Source organism: Cebus imitator, unplaced genomic scaffold, assembly GCF_001604975.1.
Source record: "Cebus imitator isolate Cc_AM_T3 unplaced genomic scaffold, Cebus_imitator-1.0 Scaffold4, whole genome shotgun sequence".
Taxonomy (NCBI): domain Eukaryota; kingdom Metazoa; phylum Chordata; class Mammalia; order Primates; family Cebidae; genus Cebus; species Cebus imitator.
Window position 1 is genome coordinate 7,885,427 of NW_016107319.1, and position 25,577 is coordinate 7,911,003.

The 25,577-nt window shown below is 36.5% G+C and overlaps 1 protein-coding gene across 4 annotated transcripts in view; it reads right to left on the reverse strand.

Annotated features, from left to right (window-relative positions):
* Window positions 1-25,577, reverse strand: part of INPP4B (inositol polyphosphate-4-phosphatase type II B) — an 840,435-nt gene that overhangs the window by 426,140 nt on the left and 388,718 nt on the right. For 2 of the 4 annotated variants that reach the window (XM_017532646.1, XM_017532653.2), the window contains exon 3: window positions 18,430-18,493. The exons of the other annotated variants lie outside the window; for them this stretch is intronic. The gene's annotated coding sequence lies outside the window, so the exon portion shown is untranslated. The remainder of the gene's footprint in view (window positions 1-18,429; window positions 18,494-25,577) is intronic. 4 annotated transcript variants of the gene reach the window in all.

A 25,577-nucleotide genomic window follows, 5' to 3' on the forward strand; every position in this document is an offset into this window, starting at 1 on the left:
AAAAAAAAAAAAAAAAAAATGCACATTTTAGCAAAGGTGATTCTTACGTATATTTAAGCTTGACAAGTACCACGTTGTGGCATAGAAGACCACTCAGATTCTAGGCTCATAATTGAAAGAGATGAATAGGAAATTCTGTCAAATAAAAAAAGCCAATGTGGGCTACAGCCATATGTTTACTTAACCACACTTTCTAGACTGTTGCCTGGAGCTGTCCTGGATGCTAGTCTAGGCTTCAGGCTCTCCAGCAATTAGTTCATGTCCTACCATCAGTGCTTCCAGGCTGTCCAAGGTCTCATAAACTGAGTTCTCTCTCCCTGGTGCTGGAAACTGACCTACCCTCTCATCCTCTATAAAAAGTTGGCCTCTTTTTGATGGACTCGTTCCATGGACCAGCCCAGACCCAGCCCAGATTCTGTCCCCAGCTCTATCTCCCTTTCATCTTTGCTCTCCCCAGCCTCAGCTCTGCTGCCAAGACTCTGGCAAAGACAAACAAAAGTACCTCTGGAACTAAACAGAGCCAGTTCATGGCTTGCCACACTTAGGAATGTGTTGGAGGTTGGCAAGGACAGCTAGAGCACAGCTCACAATAACTAGTTTCTTAATGTCATTAAAGCGGGATTATCTAGAATTCAACAATCCACCAAAAGCACTGTGTGTTTTAGGACATGCTACAGTTCAAACTAGTGTGACACATAGAAACATGCAGAGAGTGTGTGTGAGACCAGAGATAGAATCAATTCTATAAAATTGACTAAAACGTCACACTTCCCTTCCTCCTTGGAAATACTGAATCAGAGGAGGTGCTACTGATATCTATCCATAATCTCCACAGAGTTCTATTTCTACTATTGTTTGTGAAATTCATTTTAGCCAACAGTAGCCACAATTTTCTGAGGATGTTTATGTGCCATGCTCTATGTTATCATTTTATATGCATTAAATTAATCTTCATAACAAATGTATTATGTAACTTCAGTTTACAGACACAAAACTAAAGCAATTTCTTTGAGGATCCACTTACTAATTGGAGAAACACATATGTGGACTTGAGTCTCCAATTCTAGAGCCCTTTCTCTATATGTCACCTACTTTCACACCCCAAAAAATTTCAAACTTCTATTATTTATTGAGAAAGAAATTAGGGCAGAGGTGTAGAAAAAAGAAGGAAGGATTAGAAGATATTTATCTTATATTTGCTGTTTTTATTTATATTATTCTTCATTCTCAAAAATTATCCCCCCCCAAAAAAGTATAACCTATCAAAATAGCATTTAATGTCCAAGTCCTACAACCCATAGACAGAAATGTGAAAATCAAAACACGACAGACGTATTTATGATCTTATTTATAGCATCCTGTGTCTTTGTGACATATTTATCTCTGGTTCTTTTACTGGTTCTTGATGCAAATATACTTTCTGTGGACAAGGCAGTACAAAAAAAATCAAGAATAAAGATTCAAAATCACTGGTGTCTAAACATAGTTTCCTTTTTTTTGTTGTTTTTGTTTTTGTTTTTTTTGAGATGGTTTCACTCTGTCACCCAGGCTGGAGTGCACTGGCTCCATCATGGCTAACTACAATCTTGGCCTCCTGGGTTCAAGCTATTCTCCTGCCTCAGTGTCCTGAGTAGCTGGGATTACAGGAGCATGCCACCATGCCCAGCTATTTTTTATATTTTTGGTAGAGACGGGGTTTCAACATTTTGGCCAGGCTGGTCTCAAACTCTTGACCTCAAGTGATCCACCTGCCTTAGCCTCCCAAAGTTCTGAGATTATAGGCATTAGCCACTGCACCCTGCCTGAAAATAGTTTCTAATGGTTGGATACATCTAGTTCTCCATACCCAGCATTCTGATTAGTTAACAAAGAGATAGTAGTGGGTTTTTTGCTTTTTTTAAATTGTACTTTAGGTTCTGGGGTACATGTGCAGATCACGAAGGATTGTTGCTTAGGTACACATGTGGCAATGTGGTTTGCTGCCTCCATCCCCCCGTCACCTACATCTGGCATTTTTCCCCATATTATCCCTCCCCCAACTCCCCACCCCCTGCTGTCCCTCCCTCGCCCCCCTCCAACAGACCCCAGTGTGTGATGCTCCCCTCCCTGTGTCCATGAGTTCTCATTGTTCAACACCCGCCTATGAGTGAGAACATGTGGTGTTTGATTTTCTGTTCTTGTGTCAGTTTGCTGAGACTGATGGTTTCCAGATTCATCCATGTCCCTACAAAGGACACGAAATTATCATTTTTTATGGGTGCATAGTATTCCATGATGTATATGTGCCACATTTTCCTTGTCCAGTCTATCGTTGATGGGCATTTGGGTTGGATCCAGGTCTTTGCTATTGTAAACAGTACTGCTATGAAAATACGTGTGCATGTGTCTTTAAAATAGAACGATTTATAATCGTTTGGGTATATACCCAGTATTGGGATTGCTGGGTCAAATCGTTTCTTTTATTGCTTCTTTGAATTATGAGATGGCCTTTGGAGATCACAATCCCAGTTAGGAAATGATTCCAAATCGCAATAAGTAATCCATGATCACTGGAACTAGCAAAACCTTGACAGTTAAAATGACAGCACACAAAGCAGCAAGGCAGAGACCTCAGCTGAACAAACAGAAGCACTGTGCTTTTGATTCATTGTAAATCAGAGGTCAGTCTGTTACTCACTTGTTTCAAATTAGGATAAAAGTCATGTATATGAAGTGAAAAGGGGGGCTCTGTCTATCTCTGTGACAAGGCACAGAGTTAATTGTGGTAACTCCAACAGTATGAGATCTGAACCAGAATTTGAATAGTATCCAACAGTGACCCGATATCCTGAAGGGGAGAACATGGACCCACTCTGGGAATGCAGTTAAGTCAGCCATCTGACTCTTTAGATTTTGTTCTATGTCATTCAGCAAAAGGGAAAGCATCCTGAAGAATTACAAAGTGAAGATGGGAACACATGCTTGATAGAATCTCAATCTGCTTTTTGAAAAGCCTTGGCTAAATCTTTAAAATATGGGGATAAAATGTTTCAACAGAAGGTAGAATTGAAGAGATATAAAGAAACTAGTCGTCATCTCATTTGAGGGATGGGAACACCAAGTCTCAGAGACAAATCTGAAGAGTTTTTGTATCCAGCTGACTAGTGGTCACACGGGGATTAAAGAGATTTTTTGTTTTGAAGTGAGCTTTTACCCTGCTCTTCAGTGTGTGACACTCTTGGTTGCTTCTCATATGTTATCTAAATGATAGAAACTTTCTGGATGTTCCAGAAAAGACTGAAACTTCATGGAAACTGTTTCTTCTATAAATACTTCACCTGAGACATTGGATTTTGCCTACTTAACAAAATCTTGTGAAGCCTTGAGCCCCAAATACACTTGAAAAGATAAAACTGCTATCACACAGCAAAAGTTTAGAAAAATGGAACATGATCTTTATATAACAGTTTGCTGGATGCATAGGGACTTTTCAGTGCCTTTCTCTGACATCTTCTGGAAACCTAAGTAAAGGAAAAAAATATATTGTCCACACTTAAGGTGACAGGTTTTTTTCCTGATACTTTTCTTCAAACAAACTGCATACTCCAAATACAGTGACTTCTAGCAGCCTATCTCAAGAAGCAGAAACACATGAAGAAAATTATAATTTGGCTGTAGATGGATTTTTTTTCATATGCACTAAAATAGAGGACTCTGAAGAAGTGTGGCCTCAGCACTGTCAGACGCTTCAAAATCCTTATGCTCGCAGCCACACACGTACCTAAGATCAGTTAAATAGCACGTGCTAAAGCAAAACTAAAATTGAAGCTCTGATAGTATCCTCAGGACATTTCTAATACAGACATCATCACAAATTATTAATTCCTAGAGCTGATTGAATTGCTTATGATGATACATTTCAGGTTAAAATTAGTATTGACTAAATTATCTGTAGTTTCTGATGATGGATTACTCATTTTATTTTGAAATTTAACACTTCAAAGTAAGACAATGAATTTAATTAAAATTTTATCTTTCACTTTTTATTATGGCGGGCAAGAATAAATATATATACGTGAATATTATAATTGCAATTTAGCTCTCCAGAGAAGTTCATAGAGTGCCTGGGGTTATCTGCAAAGAATATAATATGACATAACTAACTTTTCTCTTTCCCTACTGCCTACTGCATACACATAATGCATCTTAATTCTTTTTACCACAAGCAGTTTCCTTACTCTCCAATATGTACACAATCACACAGTCTACCTTAAAATATTTATTCAATAAAACTGCTCTACAGTGAGAACAAGAGCAAAAAATGAAAAATAAAAATTTAATTGCTAAACTTGAACTAGGTGGAATATCTACAGGAAGAAACAGGCCAAATAATGAAGCTCTAAGTCATTGTTCTACCTGCAAATTCATTCAGCATTTCTCTGAGCAACTCATGGGATGAGAGGAAATCATGAACTAATTTAACAAATCCCCTGTGTAACATGAGTTAATCCTCTGTGATGAACTGAGGTATATGAAGGATTGCCACTGACGTAATAGAAGGAAATGAGTTCAAATTTTACGTGAAAGTATAATATGATTTACGTCTGAACACTGCAAAAAGTGACATGTGTAGACTTTCCTTCTTCCTTCCCCTCTTGTTAATCTCAAGTAAAAGATCACTAGCTTTTAGGATTGCTTTGATCCTACATGTCAGGAGTGAGAAAAATATCATAATGATTAGTTTATGTCATATGAATTTATTGAGCACCTACCATAGAGTTTATTGTTTTAAACAGAGAAGTTTCCTTTCACTGTCTGCCCTTGCCAGAGTTCTGGCTTTCCATCTTTAATTAGCATAAAACCCTTTTCATGAAAATCTTTAATTAGCAACATAAAACGCATTTCTGCATGCCTGGCTATGCACCCTCCCAACGCCTGCACGTTTTTGCTACTTAAAACCCCCCTGATTCTTCCCCCCTTCGTGAACTACTCTGATAATTTCTTGACCAGCTTTTGTTCCCTCGTCTAGGCAAGTTAATATGTTTGTCTTTGAATGGCTGTTCTTGTTGTTTTGGGGTCTTTCCTGTATTCATTATCATGATGTTGGTCTGAAATGCTCCTCTGAATCCCTGTCATGTCATATGGCACTCATCAGTATAGTCAATTCAACCGGAGAGAGGTGCGGCAACGTGGCTGGGACCAACTATGCATCCAAACTGCCTAGGCCTCTTCATTTACTCAGGGACCTTGGGCTATTCACTTAGCCATACTTTCCTTAGTTCCCTTATAATACAGTCAGGAAAATGGTAATATCTAATTTTGGAGAGAATTAAATTCATTTACGTAAAATTGTTAATTGTTTTTATTTCTAGCCAGGATGAACCAGGGCAGCTAGAGGCTTTACTTCATACTGATTGGGAGTAAATACAAAACCAAGCCACCTAAGGACTCTAAAAAAAATAAGCTAAACAGGAAAATTGTTGAAAGGAGTTATAATTTAGAGAAATTAACCTTAATAAAGTGAATTTTTCATTTTCCTGCTTTGTTTTTCTCATGGTTTTGATTACAGAATAGTGCACATTCTTTGACAGGAATCATAAAATAATAAAAAATTTAAAAGAACTGAAATCATATAATGTTCTTAAACCACAATGGTATTAAACTAGAATTCAATAACAGAAAAATATCTGGAAAATACAAGTATTTGGGAACTAGAAAACACACTCCTATATAAAATTTGTTGGATACCATGTGATATTCATAGAAAAATACAGAGTGCTTCTATTAGGAAAGAAGTTTCAAATAAAGGAGCTAAGCTTTGAAAATTTAAAATAGAGAAAAATCTATGAAATCAACAATTAATTATTTAAAAGGTTAATGTAATTGACAAACCTCTACCTTGACTGACAAAGGAAGCAGAAAATATCTAAATTACTAGTATCAGGAATAGAAGAGGGGATATCACTATAGACCATAAATATTAATATGATAAGGAAATATTCTGATAATATTATGAAGGTAAACAAAAAACAGATACAACTGACCAATTTCTTACATGATACAACCAAATTTCACTCAAAAAGAAATAGATAGCCTGAATAATTCTATGCCTGCCATAGAAATGGAATTTGTAGTTAAAAGCTACAAAGAAAACGACCAGGCCAGATCCTTAATCTGATAACGGGCACAGTGAATGATAAAATTCTTGATTCTTTGCCCATAAAAATGAGAATAAGACAAGGATGTTCACTTTTCTCTCTCCCTTGCACAGTGGAGGTATGGTGCCTATGCAATAAAGCTAGGAAAAGAAAAAAATAAAAAAGACATACAGATTGAAAAAGGAAAAATAAAGCCATCCTTGTTTGCAGACAACATAACTGTTTACATAGAAATGCCAAAATTTTCTAGAAAAGAAAGTTAGAAATAATAAGTGAGCGTATTATATATGATTTTAATTGTCAATTACACCAAAATAAAGGTAGGAGGGGGAGAAAGAAATACTGATACATGCTGCAAACACAGATGAACCTTGAAAAGATTATACTATGTGAAAGAACCATATATTGTATAATTCTATTTATGTAGAAACATGATGCTAAGTGGAAGAAGCCAGACACAAAATCCACACATTGTATGATTTCATTTATATGAAATGTCCAGAAGAGGCAAGTCTGTAGAGACAAAAGGTAGATTAGTGGTTGCCTAGAGATAGGGAAGTTGGAGCAAAATTGAGGTGATGGCTTTAGGGATGTAACATTTCTTTTGGAAAAAATAAAAATGCTCCAATATTGATTTTAGTGATGGTTGAATATACAATTCTATGAATATACAGTTTAAATAATTTTTGTATTTTTAATTTTTGTGGGTACATAGTAGGTGTATATATTTATGAAGTACCAAAATCTCATTATTTTGTGATGTGAAATAATCACATCATGGAGAATGTGGCATCCATCCCCTCAAGCAATTTTCCTTTGTGTTACAAATAATCCAATTACACTATTTTAGTTATTTTAATATGCACCATTAAGTTATTATTGATCACAGTCACTCTATTGTGCTATCAAATCATAGGTCTTATTCATTCACTTATTTTTATACACATTAACCATCCCTACCTTCCCCTAAGAACACTCTTCCCAACTTACTGATAATCATCCTTCTACCCTCTAAATCCATGAGTTCAATTGTTTTGATTTTTAGATCACACAAATTGGTGAGAACATGTGATACTGTCTTTCTGTGGTTGCCTGATTTCACTTAACATAATGATCTTTAGTTCTATCCATGGTGTTGCAGACAACTGGATCTCATTCTTTTTTTTTATGACTGAAGAGTACTCCATTGTGTATATGTATCACATTTTCTTTATCCATTCATCTGTTTGCGTGTGAACACTTAGGTTGCTTCAAATTTTAACTATTGTGAACAGTGCTACAACAAACATGAGAGTGCAGATATCTTCTCTTATACTGATTTTCTTTCTTGTGGGTATATACCCAGCAGTGAGATTGCTGGATCATATGGTAGCTCTATTTTTAGTCTTTTGAGGAAACTCCAAACTGTTTTCCATAGTGATTGTACTAATTTACATTTCCTCCAGCAGTGCATAAGTGTTCCCTTTCTCCACATTCTTGCCAGCATTTGTAATTTCCTGTCTTTTGGATAAAAGGCATTTTAACTGGGGTGAGATGATATACCATTGCAGTTTTGATTTGCAATTCTTTGATAAGTGATGTTGAGCACCTTTTCATATACTTGTTGCTATTTATGTGTCTTCTTTTCAGAAATGTCTATTCAAATCTGCCCGCTTTTGATAGGATTATTAATATTTTTCTATAGAGTTGTTTGAGATCCTTATGTATTCTGATTATTAACTCCTTCTCTGATGAGCAGTATGCAAGTATTTTCTCCCATTCTGTTAATTGCCTCTTCATATTGTGGACTGTTTCCTTTGCTGCACAGAAGCTTTTTAACTTTATGGATACCATTTGTTCATTTTTGCTTTGGTCATCTGTGCTTGTGGGGTACTACTCAAGAAATATTGCCCCAACCAACATCCTGGAGAGTTATTCCAATGTTTTCTTGCAGTCATTTCATAGTTTGAGGTCCTAGATGTAAGTCTTTAATTCATTTTGATTTGTATGTGGTGAAAGATAAGGGTTTAGTTTAATTCTTCTGCATATGGTTATCCAGTTTTTCCAGCCTTATTTGTTGAAAAGACTGTTTTTCTCTCCAGTGTATGTTCTTTACACATTTGTCAAAAATGAGTTCACTGTAGGTGTGTGGCTTTGTTCTTGGGTTCTCTATTCTGTTTCATTGGTCTATGTGTCTGTCTTCATGCCAGTACCATGCTGTTTTTGTTACTACAGCTCTGTAGTATAATTTGAAGTCAGGTAATGTGATTCCTCCAGTTTTGCTCTTCATGTGCTTTATATATGTTCCTTATATAAAATATAAAGAACATAAAGTTTCACTCAGCTTCATTTTTTATATAGAATCTATGTGCTATAATCTATAAACATTGATGCAAGAAATAAAATAAGATTTATTTAAATGGAGAGACAGACCGTCCTCATGGATTAGAAGACTCATTATTGGTAAAATGTCAATTTTACCCAAACTGCTCTGAAGATTCAATATAAACAAATCAAAATCCAAGCAAGATTATTAGTAGATATCAACAAAAAGCTAATTCTAAACCATCTATGGAAAGGCAAAGAAAGGATAGCAAAAACAGTTTTGAAAAAGCAGAACAAAAAAAGAGAACTCAAACTACTTAATTTAAAAAATAGCAAGACCTTGAAAGAATAGTTACAGAACAATAAAACAGAGACAAGACATATGTATATAATCAATTATTTTTTAAAGACACAAAGGCAATTCAATGGAGAGAAAAAAGAATTATTTAAATAAATTGTGCAGCAATTGAATACCCACATGCAAAAGAACAACAACAAAAAGAAAACATCTCAGACTATACACAATTAACAATATTGATAATCTAATTATCAAACCTAACAAAACTTCTACAGGAAAATATGGGAGAAAAGCCTATAGACATTGGTAAACATTCCTTAATATGACACAAAATGTAGTTCAGTCCATAAAAAAAAAATGTGTAAAGTTGACTTTATTGAAGTTAAAAACTTCTACTCTGTGAAAGACACTGTTGAGAAAATGAAAATACAAGTTACACATTAACACAAATATCTGCAAAACTTGTATGTGATCTGGAATTTCAATACAGAATATTTAATAACCTTTTAAAACTCTCTAAGACCACTAGCCAGACTAATAAAAAATAAAAGAAAGAAGAATCAAATAGACACAATAAAAAATGAGAAATGCCAGATATAGGTGACAGGGGGATGGAGGAAGCAAACCACCTTGCCATGTAAGTACCTATGCAACAACCCTGCATGTACCCCAGAACCTAAAGTACAATATAAAAAATAAATTTAAAAAATGATAAAAGGGAGATCACCACTGATCTCACAGAAATACAAACCACCATCAGAAAATGCTATAGACAACTCTATGAAATAAACTAGGAAATCTAGAAGAAATGGATAAATTCCTGGACACCAACACCCTCTCAACACTGAACCAGGAAGAAGTTGAATCCCTGAATATACCCATAACAAGTTCTGAACTTGAGGCAATAATTAATAGCCTGCCAATCAAAAAAGCCTAGGACCAGATAGATGCAGAGCTGAATTCTACCAGAGGTAGAAAGAGGAGCTGTTACCACTCCTTCTTAAACTATTCCAAATAATAGAAAAAGACGGACTCCTCTGAACTTATTTTATGAGGCCAGCATCATCCTGATATTAAAACCTGGCAGTGACACACACAGAAAAGAAAATTTCAGGTCAATATCCCTGATGAACATTGATGCAAACATCCTCGATAAAATACCGGCAAACCAAATCCAGCAGCAAATCAAAAAGCTTATCCATCACGATCAACGTGGCTTCATCCTTGGGATACAAGGTTGGTTCAACATATGCAAATCAATAAATGTTATTCATCACATAAACAGAACGAATAACAAAAACCACATAATTATCTCAATAGATGCAGAAAAGGCCTTCAATAAAATTTAACACCGTTTCATGCTAAAAACTCTCAATAAACTAGATATTGATGGAACATATCTCAAAATAATAAGAGCTATTTATGACAAATCCACAGCCAGTATCATACTGAATGGGCAAAAGCAGGAAGCATTCCCTTTGAAATTCGGCACAAGAAAAGGATGCCCTGTCTCACCACTCCTATTCAACATAGTATTGGAATTTCTGACCAGGGCAATCAGGCAAAAGAAAGAAATAATAGGTATTCGATTATAAAAAGAAGAAGTCAAATTGTCTCTGTTTGCAGATGACGTGATTGTATATTTAGAAAACCCATTGTCTCAGCCCAAAATCTCCTTAAGCTGATAAGCAACTTCAGTAAAGTCTCAGTATACAAAAATCAATGAGCAAAAATCACAAGCATTCCTATACACCAGTAATAGGCAAACAGAGAGCCAAATCATGAGTGAAATAATGCCACACATCTACAACCATCTGATCTTTGACAAACCTGACAAAAGCAAGCAATGGAGAGAGGGTTCCCTGTTTAATAAATGTTGTTGGGAAAACTGGCTAGCCATATGCAGAAAACAGAAATTGGACCCCTTCCTTACACCTTATACAAAAATAAACTCAAGAAGGATTACAGACTTAAATGTAAGACCTAAAACCATGAAAACTCTAGAAGAAAACCTAGGAAATACCATTGAGGACATAGGCATGGGCAAATACTTCATGACTAAAACACCAAAAGCAATGAAAACAAAAGCCAAAATTGACAAATTGAATCTAATTAAACTAAAGACTTTCCACACAGCAAAAGAAACTATCATCAGAGTAAACAGGAAACCTACATAATGTGAAAAAATTTTTGCAATTGATCCATCTGACAAAGGGCTAATATCCAGAATCTGCAAGGAACTTAAACAAATTTACAAGAAAAATGCAAATGACCCCATCAAAAACTGGGTGAAGGATATGTACAGACACTTCTCAAAAAGAGACATTTATGTGGCTAACAAACATATGAAAAAAATGGTCATCATCACTGGTCATTAGAGAAATGCAAATCAAAACCACAATGAGATACCATCTCATGCCAGTTAGAATGGTGATCATTAAAAAGTCAAGAAACAACAGATGCTGGAGAGGATGTGGAGAAATAGGAACACTTTTACACTGTTGTTGGGAGTATAAATTAGTTCAACCACTGTGGAAGACAGTGTGGCGATTCTTCAAGGATCTAGAACCAGAAATACCATTTGATTCAGCAGTCCCATTACTGGGTACATAACTAAAGGATTATAAATCACTCTACTATAAAGACGCATGCATATGGATGTTTATTAGAGCACTGCTCACAATAGCAATGACTTGGAACCAACCCGAGTGCCCATCAATGATACATTGGATTAAGAAAATGTGGCACATATACACCATGGAATACTATGCAGTCATAAAAACGGATGACTTCATGTCCTTTGCAGGGACATGGGTGAAGCTGGAGACCTTCATTCTCAGCAAACTAACACAGGAATAGGAAGCACTGCATGTTCTCACTCATTATTGGGAACTGAACAGTGAGAACACATGGACACAGAAAGGGGAACATCACACACCAGGGCCTATCAGGGTGGGGGACTGGGAGAGGTATCACAGCATTAAAAGAAATATCTAAGGTAGATTACGGGTTGATGGGTGCAGCAAAACACCCTTGAACACGTATACCTATGTAACAATCCTGCACATTCTGCACATGTATCCTAGAACTTAAACTATAATAATAGAAAAAAGAAAACAAAAATATCCACTAAAAAAAATGAATAAATAATTTAAATAGACACTTCACCAAAGAAAACATATAAGATATATTGATGGTAAATAAGCACATGAAAAAAAATGTTGTGTCATTAGTCATTAAGAATATATAAATTAAAATCACAGAGAATTATCACTATATGCCCATTAGAATAACTATAATGCTAGATGCCTGACAATACCAATCTCTGGTAAGGATGTTAATCAACTGGCTCTTTCATACACTACAAGTGGGAATTCAAAAATAGTATAGTTACTTTGGGAAAATGTTTGGTAGTTTTTTTTTGTTTTTGTTTTTGTTTTTTGAGACAGAGTCTTGCTCTGTTGCCCAGGCTGGAGTGCAGTGGCACAGTCTTGGCTCACTGCAACCTCCGCCTCCTGGGTTCAAGTGATTCTCCTGCCTCAGCCTCCCGAGTAGCTGGGACTACAGGCACCTGCCACATGCCCAGCTAATTTTCGTATTTTTAGTAGAGATAAGTTTTCACCATATTGGCCAGGCTAGTCTTGAACTCCTGACCTTGTGATCCAACTGCCTCAGCTCCCTAAGTATTGGGATTACAGGACTGAGCCACCGTGCCCAGCCTTAATTTTTTTTAAAGAGAGCATTTCACCATGTTGCCCAGGCTGGTCTCAAACTTCTAGGCAATCCTTCCACCTTGGCCTCTGAAAGTGCTGAGATTCCAAGTGTGAGCCACCATACCTGGCACAGTTTGGTAGTTTCTTATAAAATTCAATACACACATATGATATGACTCAGCAATCTAATTTCTGGGTGTTTGCCCAAGAGAAATGAAATCTTTGATCATTCAGAAACCTGGACACAGATGTTTATGGTGGCTTTTAAAAAATAACTAAAAACCCAAAACAACCCCAAAGGTCTTCAGATGGTAAAAGGACAATTACACAGTGATAAATTCATTAAATAAAATAAAAAAGAATAAAGAGAAAAATGGGTGAGCCTCAAGCACAATATGGTATGCAAAAGGAGGCCAGCTCAAATGCCTGTGATTCTATTTTAATGCCATAAATAGAAAAGGTAGAAATATAGGGATAGAAAAAGTCCAGTAGGTAAGCAGAAGAGTTTGACCATAAATGGATGGGAAGAGGGAGGTTTTGTGGCGTAACATTAAGTATTCTGTGCCTTGATTGTGGTGGTGGCTGTACAAATGTGTACATTTGTCAAAACTCAAAGAAATGTATGCCAAAAGTGAAAAATTTACTGTATGTAAATTTTTAAACAATGAATAAAAACAAAAAATATTTTAGAAGTGTCTTAATATCACAGTATTATTTAGTTATATTTATTATTAATAGGGCCAGGAGAGTGGGAAATGGCCTAAGAGAGGAACAATTTGAAAGCTTTGATAATAACCAATGTGAAATCAATGAAAAGAAATGCAGTAATAAAAAAAGAAGCAAGCAGAAATCCATTTGGCAAGGCACTAAAAAGGATAAAACTGGGACAGAAATATTGACTCATCTATGAAGGAGCCAAGAGTCCCAATAGCCATGACTTAATTGATACACTCCAATTTAATCTGAATACACATCAATAAAAAAAGAGGCTCCCTTGGGTTTGGTGTGGCTGATAGGCAAACAGTAGACCAGGCTTCTGTGGAGGAGCAGTTCTCAGCATCATGTGTATAGCCAAGTCATAAATTAGGGAGAAATACTCAAAGTACATTAAGGCCACAGGAAAGTGATGCAGGCAGGTTTCCTGGGAATTAAAACACCCATCTCAATGTGCTGCAGAGCCTGGCTGCTGATTTTTAGGAAAACAGAAACAAAAATTAAGGACTCATTCAAAAAGCCTGCCTGACTGAGACAACCAATATGGCTGCAGCCTGTTGAACATGGCCTAATTCTTCCTACCATAACCTAGAGAGCAGTGTGGAAGGAAGCTGCAAGCTTTGCCAGTTGTCCACTCCCTTGGTGTTTTTGTTTTTGTGTGTTAGTAATGGTTAACAGGACAGAGTAGAGGAGTAGAAGATGGAAGGAAAGAGGCATTAACATACTACGTGGCTTGACTTTCTATGTTTCAGTTTCCGTTTTCACGGATATGGATAAAAGGACCGTGCCTGGAAACAAACACACACACACACACACGCAAACATACACACACACAAAGGTGATAAGATCATTATCTCAGAAAATACCTAGGACAGTTTCATGGAGGCAATGATTTTTATAAAAATTCAATAAATTTTTGCATCAAAAACATGAGGGTAGATGAAAGGAAGGAAGAGGAGGAAGAGGGAGATGGAGAAGAAAGGAAGAAGAAGGGGAAAGATAATAGGAAAGAGAATATTGACAATGGAGGACATTTTAAAATGTGAGTACAGACAAAAATCTAGTAATGTGGAATGTAAACAAATAATAGCAAACTGGCCAATCTGATGTAGCAGTGCATGCAGAAGCAGAACATTTTCAGATGGGTGATTATTCAGTCTGGCTAGAATCTCTACTATCAACGAATGAAAGCATTAACAGAGAAGCATAGTTTCTCTTATTCTAGATATCAGATATGATTTTTGTAAACCAGAGAACAGGAAAATTTGTTGTCTGCTTCTCAACATAGTAGTTCATAGCATCACTCAATCAATCAAATATTAATTGAGCATCTATCAAGCCTAGCAGCATTCAAAGTGCTATAGGTAATTCAGAAATTATATACTGCTATATCTTTAATTGGAGTTTAAATCTGGATAGCAGAATCTAGAACATCTATAAGAAAAAAGAGTTTGAATAAACAGACAAATAAATGTGCCTTTAAGTCTTTACCTCCAGTGTACAGAATCAATAAGCATTTTCTCAATGTTTTGTATTTGCAATATTGTTACATATTCTCAAAGTTAGCCTCCTTGCTTTTTTAATTCCTTTCCTTCCTTTCTAGAACTTATTATATCTAGATATGCTACTACATACCAGTCAATATGTCAGTCAAGAGAGCAACAAGACAGAAACAATGTTGAAAAACAGGATTTGAAAATCCCATTTTAGAGAACAGTTAGCTGAGATTAAGAATAGTTACAAAATTTGTCCAGGGTCACACTAGGAACAAGTAAAGGAGCTGGGATTTAACCCAGGCTTCAACATTTAAAACCACTGCTTTTATTCTGAGAAAAATATAATCCCTGCAAACTGTAATTTACAGATTATAAGATCCCTCATTTGGTTTGGAAAATTCCTCCTGAAAGAGGAAACAGTAAAGTTCAGTTTGGTGTCAGATAACATGCTCCCCAGAGGCCAGCTCATTTCCAAACAGTTGATTATTCAATCTGGCTGGAATATGATGTTTTTCTTCCTACATTTATGTTTCAATGTTAGCCTTTTTCCTTTCTTTTCTTTAAGAATCCATTTTCAATTAAGATTTCTAATTAGATTCCAAGTTGGAGACACATCTGTAGGAGAAAGCAAATGGCAAGAGTAGTAATTAAAAAGCAGCTGTCTCTTGCCGTTCTGGGATGAAACAAGCCTTTTTGTCTGTAAGTTATGAAATCCTAGGAAATTCTGTGAAGTTTGCCTCTGTTTTTAATAACAGTCAACTTAATTGGAAGATGCTGAATTGGTCTAAAAAAAAGTCGATGCCCTTTCTAACACATATGCTGAAAACTTCTCTTCTAGAATAAGCATAAATCAACTCTGGGTTTTTGAGACTTTTAGCGCTGCAAAGTCTAAAATCTCCACATTTTATATACAGTCAAATCATTGGACAGCATCGTAGCTCATGCCTATTAATCCCAGCACGTTGGCAGGCCAAGATAGGCGAATCACTTGAGCTCAGGGTTTCAAGACCAGCCTGGGCAACACGGCAAAACCTCATCTCTACAAAATTAGATGGGCATGGTGTAGTCCATCTACTGAGGAGGTCTGTAATCCAAGCTACTGAGGAGGCTGGGGTGGGAGGCTCACCTGATCCTGGGAGGTCGAACCTGCAGTGAGCCATGACTGTCGCACTTCAATCCAGCCTGAGTGACAGAGTAAGACCCTGAGTGACAGGGTGAGATTCTTGGAACATAGCTATTTCTTAAAGATGAAATTCTTCTTTAAAATACTAAAGTAGGCATTCCCCCAAGTCATTTGCCTTACTTTAAGACTTTTTCAGAGCCTGCAGTATAAAACTTTATAAATCAAAGAGAATAAGCATTTTCAAAGGAAAGAAATATGATTCAGATTAACTGAGGTGCAAACAGTAATTCATGTAGTTTTTCTCTGTTTAGTTTAAGAGAACCAATATTACTAATGCTGATGTTGAAAATTATTTAGGAAGCTCTTACTCCAGTTGTCCTTGATACATGAGGCTATATTTTCACATGTGAAGTATAATAAGGATTTGAGGAAATTAACCACATAATCAAGGTCAAGAAAAATCTTCTGCTGAAAAAACTAAACCAATGATGCAAACAGATATTTTCTTCTTGCTTGCATTATCTAGATTCTAGAAAATTATCTAACATAGTTTAATGCACATAGCCATAAAATAGGTCAAGCTCCATAAAAGCAGGCCAGTCTCAGGTAAAAACAAAACAAAACAAAAAAAACTTCTTGAAATGTATATTCCCAAGAAGTAAACTTTTGAAAGATTTCTCAATATAATTCTGGAAATGACTTCAGGAAATATTAAGTTAAATAAAAGTACACATACACACACACACACACACACACACACACACACACACACACACACATGGGGGTAAGGTGAGGTCAGGTGATGATTTGAAAGCATCTATATTGAGGGAACCTGGAGAGAAGACCAAATGACATCACACAGAAATCAAAGCAGAGCAAGTCCAAAGGCATCTTTTTTTTTTTAATTGCATTTTAGGTTTTGGGGTACATGTAAAGAACATGCAAGATTGTTGCATAGGTACACACGTGGCAGTGTGATTTGCTGCCTTCCTCCCCATCACCTATATCTGGCATTTCTCCCCATGCTATCTCTCCCCAACTCCCCCCCCCCCATTGTCCCTCCCCTATTTCCCCCCAACAGACCCCAGTGTGATGCTCCCCTCCCTGTGTCCATGTGTTCTCATTGTTCAACACCAGCCTATGAGTGAGAACATGCAGTGTTTGATTTTCTGTTCTTCTGTCAGTTTGCTGAGACTGATGGTTTCCAGGTTCATCCATATCCCTACAAAGGACATGAACTCATCCTTTTTATGGCTGCATAGTATTCCACGGTGTATATGTGCCACATTTTTCCTGTCCAGTCTATCATCGATGGGCATTTGGGTTGGTTCCAGGTCTTTGCTATTGTAAACAGTGCTGCAATGAACATTTGTGTGCATGTGTCCTTATAGTAGAACGATTTATAATCCTTTGGATATATACCCAGTAATGGTATTGCTGGGTCAAATGGAATTTCCATTTCTAGGTCTTTGAGGAATCGCCACACTGTCTTCCACAATGGTTGAACTAATTTACACTCCCACCAATAGTGTAAAAGTGTTCCTATGTCTCCACATCCTCTCCAGCATCTGTTGTCTCTAGATATTTTAATGACCGCCATTCTAACTGGTGTGAGATGGTATCTCAGTGTAGTTTTGATTTGCATTTCTCTAATGACCAGTGATGATGAGCATTTCTTCATGTTTGTTGGCCTCATGTATGCCTTCTTTTGTAAGATGTCTGTTCAAATCCTTCGCCCACTTTTGAATGGGCTTGTTTTTTCTTGTAAATCTGTTTTAGTTCTTTGTAGATTCTGGATACGAGCCCTTTGTCAGATGGGTAGATTGCAAAAATTTTTTCCCATTCTGTTGGTTGCCAACTCACTCTAATGCCTGTTTCTTTAAAGGCATCTTACAATGGATATTAAGGACCTACGGGACTGGGCTTTTCATCTTATTTCCAACCCAACTTTGTCTTACATGTCTTCCCTTCTGTGACTTTGCTGTAGCCGAACTATCCTCCTTTCAACTGTTTCTTTCTTTTTTTCTTCATTTATTTTCTTTATTCAGTGTTGTTCCATCTGCCTGGGACTCCTTATTCTCATATTTTAGGTCTTAGTTTAAATGTCATCTTTCAGAGAAATAGCCTCTGTTTACCCAATTCACAGTATTTTCTTCATTTGTCTCTCAATATTTTATCCCATTCTATTATTTTACATCATAGCATTTATCACAGCTTTTACTTATATATTGTTATCTACTGAATCTCCTCTGCTAGACTGTAAGTACTGTGAAAGCAGAATGGACCATGCCTGTTGTGCCTAATTCTGTAAAATCACCTTACAGATGAGCGTTTCCCAAATAACACAACTTTAGTGCATGTGTATTGATTTAATAAGAAATAATAATATTAATTTGTTAATTTCCTCACATTTCTGCCTAGGCTAGCTCTGGCCTACTAAAGCCCTCAAAATTAGTTTAAGGTATTTATAGAAATTAATTTCTCTTTAAAATTATGGCAAATCATCTATATAACATGCAGTCATACATATGCTAGAACACCTAACTGGCATTATTGTAAAATATTTTGTTAATAGGCTTGAATTAATCATCAGTTTAAATGAATATAATGTGTTAATGTTACATGGTAAGAATGACCCTTGTACCTGATTTATGGCGTTTTCCTTGACTGAACTGCTCTTTGATTATTGTTTTGCTGTTTTCAAGGCTCTGCAAAAAAAAAAAAAAGGAAAAAAAAGTCAGGATTTAATGTTTACTGAAAATTTTCTTACTAAAGCACCCATATGTAAAGTGTTTAATATGCTTATAATGTACATCATTCAAACTTGGGGATTTATCATCATAACAAGATTCATGGAACATAGCTATTTCTTATTTCTATTACAAATTAGTTAGCTTCATTCAGCCCATAGAACGCCTATAGAACAAATTATAGCTGATCCTTGTTTGCTGCTTAAGTGTGCCAAGTACTATCCTATGCCAGGCACTATTTTAAGTTACATGGATTAACTCATTAATTCTTCATAACCATTCGGCAAGAAAGGGTTAACTCAGCAGGCCTGAGTTACGCAAATTCTGCACATCACAAACGAAGGTGAATCTTCAGGTCTGACCTTCAGCTAGCTTCTGGGAGATAACCTCTGAACTCCCAGAAAAGTCTATCTAATAAGAGTGTGTTGTTTGCATGAGGCTTTAAGCTATGCTGTTTCAGATGGATCAGATAAATTTATTCTAAAATGTGATTTAAGGTGAACATTTATTTTTCTTGGGGGAAGGGAGTCTGGTGTCTAGATCATCCAGTGCTGCATGTTTATGTGACTGACATCCGATAGAACTCTAGAAACCAAAGCTTGGCTGAGCTTCCCTGGTTTACCACACTTCATAGGTTATGTATCATTTTGCTGGCAGCTTTAATCACATCTCCATGTTACTCCACTGGTGGGGGGATACCAGGGAGTTTGTTTGTGGACTTTGCACCATGAAACATTTCCCTTTGCTGTTCTTAATTTGTATACTTTCACGCTAATAAAGCATGACTATGATTATACAGCTTTCTGTATCTTAGTTGATATGGTTTGGCTGTGTCCCTACCCAAATCTCATCTTGAATTGTAGCTCCCATAATCCCCAAATGTTGTGGGAGGGACTCACAAGATCTGATGCTTTTATAAGGAGCTTTTCTCCCTTTTGCTCTGTGCTTCTACTTGCTGCCACCATGTGAAGGAGGACATGTTTGCTTCCCTTCCATCATAATTGTAAGTTTTCTTAGGGCTCCCTAGTCCTGTGGAACTGTAAGTCCATTAAACCTCTTTCCTTTATAAATTATCCAGTCTCAGGTATGTCTTTATTAGCAGCAAGAGAACAGACTGATGCATTAGTAAATCATGAAGGCTAAAGGTGGTCTTGGGGACCCACAACACAAACACCCTATGAGAGAGGTACTATTATTATTATATAGAGAGAATTTTGCAAAGATAGGTGGAATAACTCTGTCAAAGTTACACAGGTAAAGAGTAGAATTTGAATTTGAAACTACTGATCTGGTTCCAGAGTTTGGGCATTTTACTGCTATATATCATGCTATTTATAAATAAATTTACTATTATATGTAATTCATTAAGTGTATAAAAATGCTACCTGGTTCTTCTATTTTATTACCAGAATAATAGTTTTCAAATTGCAAATTTACTGTCAGTTACCAAGATTTCGTATTATTTGGTCAGAAGATGTAAGAACTCATTGAATTACAGTTATTCTTTAACCACTGTACCTTATTTGAAAGAAACCGTCCAGATGTGATATGAGATTTTCTCATTCACATTATCATACATCTCTCATCATTCTGTATAATTTTCAATATAAGAAAGTGAAACTACAAAGATAAGCTTTAAATCATACCATTTAATTTGGAGAAAAAAAATACTCCAATTTTTCTTAAAATTTCTCATTTTTTGAGCCAGGTAGACCCATAGTTGCTTTGAAGGTAAGTGTTAAGGGGAAAAACAAACAAACAAACAAACAAACAAACAAAAAAAAACGTGTTTCATAATAAGAGAAATCATGCAACTAATCACTTAGTTCCAACTAGAGAAAATACAAAACACCTACTGATTACTAAACACAAAACAGAAAATAATGTAGAAATGTCATAAGTTTGCTATACCAAACTTTCATTCAGGTAGAGTTTACAAGACACTTTGGTCTAAATATTTGTGGTTCTTAGGTATCTAAGATAGTAGTTTTATTTTAATGCTCACACAAAATCATAATTTATCTTTCATTTTTTTCAAATCTACCCAAAGCTAAGTATTGTGCTCTGTTGTACAGAGTAGATGGTCGTGTTCTCTCCTTATTAACAGAACAGACTGCACATCTCTTCTGGATGTTTTAGTTGGCATTGCTTCTGCAAAGGCTATGAGTTTACCTTGCAAATAAAATATGAACATACAGAGGCCAACAGAGTCTCATATAGTCCATAGTGTCAAAACAAGCCATTGAATATTTTTTTAAATACAGTAAACCATACAGAAGAAGGGCAAACACTTTATATAGCAATAAAGAAATATTTCAAATATAAACTGGATAACTGTGCAAGCACAAAGGACAAAAAGTTTATGATGCAGAAAGATCAACTGTCTTATGTGAGCCTGAGTCTTTCAGACATGTGTTTTGTTCCCATTATGGAGTCATTCATTACTTGTCATTTCCCATCATGTAGCAAGAACCAATATTTACTAAAACCCACTGAAGTGTATAGTCACCTTAAATACACATCCCACAGCAAACAAGATCTTATTTAACATTTATCATTACCTTCAAGATAAGTGACCAAATGGGATATTTTCATTAATTAGGACATAAAAGTTTTTTTCAGTAGAAAATTCAAAATTCTAAGTTAAACAACTTTTGGGTGTTAAACTGAATTGAACATTATTATTTATAATTAAAATGCAGAATATTCCATAAAAACTGAGGTGGCCTCCTACTGTGCTTCCACCTTATTCTATATAGGTCAGTGCCTTCTTTGGTTCCTGTATGCATTTCTTTTGTGGCTCTTGATATGGGGTTTGGATGTTTGTCTACTCCAAATCTCATGTTGAAATACGATTCCCAACATTGGAGGTGAAGCCTAGTGGGAGGTGACTAGATCCTGGGGGAGGATCCCTCATAAATGACTTAACAACATCCCCTTGGTGACAAGCGAGTTCTTGCTCCAAGTTCACATATCTGGTTGTCTAAAAGAGTGTGACACCTCCTCCCCACCTTGCTCCCTCTCTCACCATGTATGTACCTGCTTCTCCTCTTCTCCTTTGCCTTCCACCATAATTGGAAGCTTTCTGGGGCCTCACCAGGATCAAATCCTGGCACCACACTTCCTATGGGGCCTACAGAACTGTGAGCCAATTACATCTCTTTTATTTATAAATTACCTAGCCTCAGCTATTCCTTGATAGTGATGCAAAAGCAAACTAAGACAGAAAATTGGTACTAAGGAATGGGGTGTTGCTATAAAGATAGCAGGAAATATGGAAGCAGCTTTGGAAGCAGACAATGAGCAGAGGTTGGGGAAGGATTTGGAAGGCTCAGAAGGAGGAAGATGAGGAAAAGTCTGGAACTTCTTAGAGACTGGTTAAATGATTGTGATTAAAATGCTGACAGAGATACAGAGATCTCTAGGCTGAAGAGATCTCAGGTGAAATGGGATATTTATTGGAAACCAGAATAAAGGTCACCCTTCTTAGTCCCCAGCAAAGAACTTGGTTGCATCCTGTCTATATCCCAGGAATCTGTGGAAACTCGAACTTTAGACTGATGACTTAGGGTGTCTGGCAGAAGAAATTTCTAAGCAGCAACACATTCAGTATGTGACCTGGCTGTTTCTAATAACCTAAATCAGATACAAGAGCAAATAAATGACTTAAAGTTAGAACTTCCAATAAAAATGGAAGCAGAGTATAAAAGTTTGAAAACTTTGCACCCCGGCCATGTGACAGAGGGAAAAAAAAAAGCATTTTCAGGAAAGGAATTCAAGTAGAACAACTGCGTGCTAGAGAGACTGGCATGACCGAAAGTGAACCAAGGGCAAATATTGAATACAATGGAAAAAAGGCCTCAAAGGCCTTTTAGAAGTCTTCAAGGAAGCCCCTGCTATCATAGGCCCAGAGGCCTAGGAAGAAACAACAGTTTCAGGGTCCAGGTTCAGGAACCCATTGCTTTCCACCTCCTGGCCGCTTCATCTCCAGCCTTGGCTCAATGTGGTTTCAGGTACAGGGTAGCTCAGGCCTCCACTTTGAAGATCACAAGCTTCTATAAGCCTCGGTTGCTTCTACAGAATGTTAAGCCTGCAGCTGCTTAACAGAATGCAAGAGTGAAGGAGGTTTGGTCATTCCCAGCTAGATTTAGAGGATATATAGGAAAGCTTGGTTGCCCAAGTGGAAGCCTGCCACCAGTGCAGAGCCCCAAAAGAGAAACTCTACTAGGTCAATGCTGAGGGGAAATGTGGAATTGGAGACCCACAGAGTCCCACCAGGGCACTGTCTAGTAGAGCTGTGGAAAGGGGATCACTGACCTCCAGACCTGAGAATGGTAGAGCCACCAGCAGGTTGCAGCTTCAGCATGGAAAAGCTGCAGGCATTCAACTCCAGCCCAGAAAAGCAGCCACGTGGGCTGCACCCACAGAAGCCACAGAGGCAAGGCTTCCCAAGGCCATGGCAGCCCAGCCCTCACGCCAGGTGGTGGAACATAAGGTCAAAGGAGATTGTTTTGAACCTTTAAGATTTAATTACATCTCTGCTGGGTTTCTAACTTGTGTGGGGCATATTGCCCCAATTTTTGGCCAATTTTTCCCTTTTGGAATAAGAATCTTCACCCAATACCTGTACCACCATTGTATCTTGGGAGTAAATAACTAGTTTTTTGTCTCACAGGTTCACAGATGGAAGGAACTAATCTCCAGATGAGACTTTTAGATTTGGGTCTTTTGAGTTAATGCTTACATGAGTTAAGACTTTGGGGGACTATTGGAAAGGCATGATTTGTATTTTGAAATGTGAGAAAGACATGAGATGTGGGGGTGCAGGGGCAAAATGATGTGGTTTGGATGTCTGTCCCCTTCAAATCTCATGTTGAAATATGATCCTCAATGTTAAAGTTGGGCCTGGTTGGAGGCAACTGGATCATAGAAGAGGATTCCCTCATGAATGACTTAGCATCATTCTCTTGGTGATAAGCGAATTCTTGCTCGGACTTAATGCAATATCTGGTTATTTCAAAGAATGTGGCATCTCTCCTCCCTCTCTTGTTCCCCCTCTCGCCATGTAGTGTGCCTTCCACCATGAGTGGAAGCTTTTTGAGACCTCACCAGGAGCAGATTTCCAGCGCTATGCCTCCTGTAAAGCTTGAAAAACCATGGACCAATTAAACCTATTTTCCTTATAAATTAACCAGTTTCAAGTATTTCTTTACTATGATACAAAAAAAAAAAAAAAATTAACACAGCCCTGGATGAGGTTTTCATAACATCTTTTTTTTCTACCCCAGGATCCTGGTGTGATGGGGATATAGCTAAAGTCAGAGCTGACTATTTGTCTTTTCCATCTTAACCCATGAAAGAAAGCTAGGCCTTGTGCTGACCCCAAATAGCTTGAATAACTCCAGGTTAAGGGCCCATGGCAGTGAGAGGTTTGGGGTATTACAGCAAAAGCAGAAGCTGAGTGAGACAGAATTTGGAAGAGATCAAGGAGAGATCATGCCATGTAAGTCAGCAAATTGTACAATATGGCTGCTATGATTTGAGTGTTAGTTCCTCCAAACCTCATGTCGAAATCTGATCCCCAATAATAGAGGTAAGGCCTAATGAGAGGTGCCTTAGTCATGGAGTGGATCAGAGCCTGGAACCTCCCCTCTTGCTCTCTCTTGCTTCCTCTCTTACCATAGGATCTCTGCAAACACTGGCTCCCCCTTCCTTTCCACCATGAATAGAAGTAGCCTAAAGCCTTCATCAGATGCAGATGTTGTTTCCATGCTTCTTGCAAAGGCTGCAAAACCATAGCCAAATAAACCTCTTTTCTTTACAAATAATCCAGTCTCAGATATTCCTTTATAGTCATGCAAATGAACTAAGACAATGGGTTTTCATGGGTTCTGAGAATGCATACATTTGTTCCCTAATAGGTCCAGCATTGAAATATGTGCCTTAGAAATTATTCACATATAGTTACTAGAATCTAGTTTAATCAACAATTTTCAAGATAAATGTAAAAAAGCTAATTTTCCAAAGGCTTTAAAAGTCTTAGAGTTGTTGCTCAGTTTCACCCCTAATTGTAAAGGCAAAATAGAATTAAGCTAACAAGGGCATTCCCAACATAGCCTTCAGGTCAACAGAAAAATTGTAAAAAAAAAAAAAAAAAAAAAAAAAAAAAAAAAAAAAAAAAAAAAAAAATTCTAATAGGATTAATAAAATAACTCAAACAAAGTTCAAGGATGAAATGTAAATTTGTAGCAATAGCTTTTCTATATAATAGCAAAAATTAGAAAACAAAATTTCCAAATTAATGAATGCAGCTCCCAATCACAGCAATAATAATCCAAAATACTATAGCAGTAACAACAAAATCAATAAAGAATTTATGAATAACTCTGTAAGGAAAAGTATAAGAAGCTATAAAGGGCAGTAAAGAACTGTAACACATGTGTAAGTGGGAAAATATTTACAGTATAAATATCAATTCCTCCCAAGTTAATTTATATTTTAGTATAATTCCATTGCAAATTCTATTGAAAGTAATTTTAGAACCTCCAAAAATTTTCCAAAATTCTTTGAAGAAAGTATTCTAGATCATAAACAATATTCTGAATATGAATATTAATAAAATATTTTGCTCCAATAAAATATATTTTGTGACATAACATGTACAACAGTAAAGAAATGACTGAGAAAGCGATGTACAGATTAGAGCAAAATATGGGTATCCCAGAAACAATTTTATGCATTAGTTCATTCAACAAATATATAATATCTGTCATATGTCAAGCATGTGAGGCATACACGTAATGAACCTAAACCCAGTGTATAATAAAGTGAGCACCACAAATTGATAAAAAAGAAATTAATTATTTCATGATTTTGAGACAATTGCCTATCTTTTTGGAAAAAAATCAACTATGTTCCATTAGACAGGGATATAAATTCCAGATGTATTACAGAAGTAAATACAAATAAAATACAGAATAAAAAATAAAGAAAAATGGAATTCATTATTTTTACACTTTTTTGGAGTGGTCAGTTCTACTTC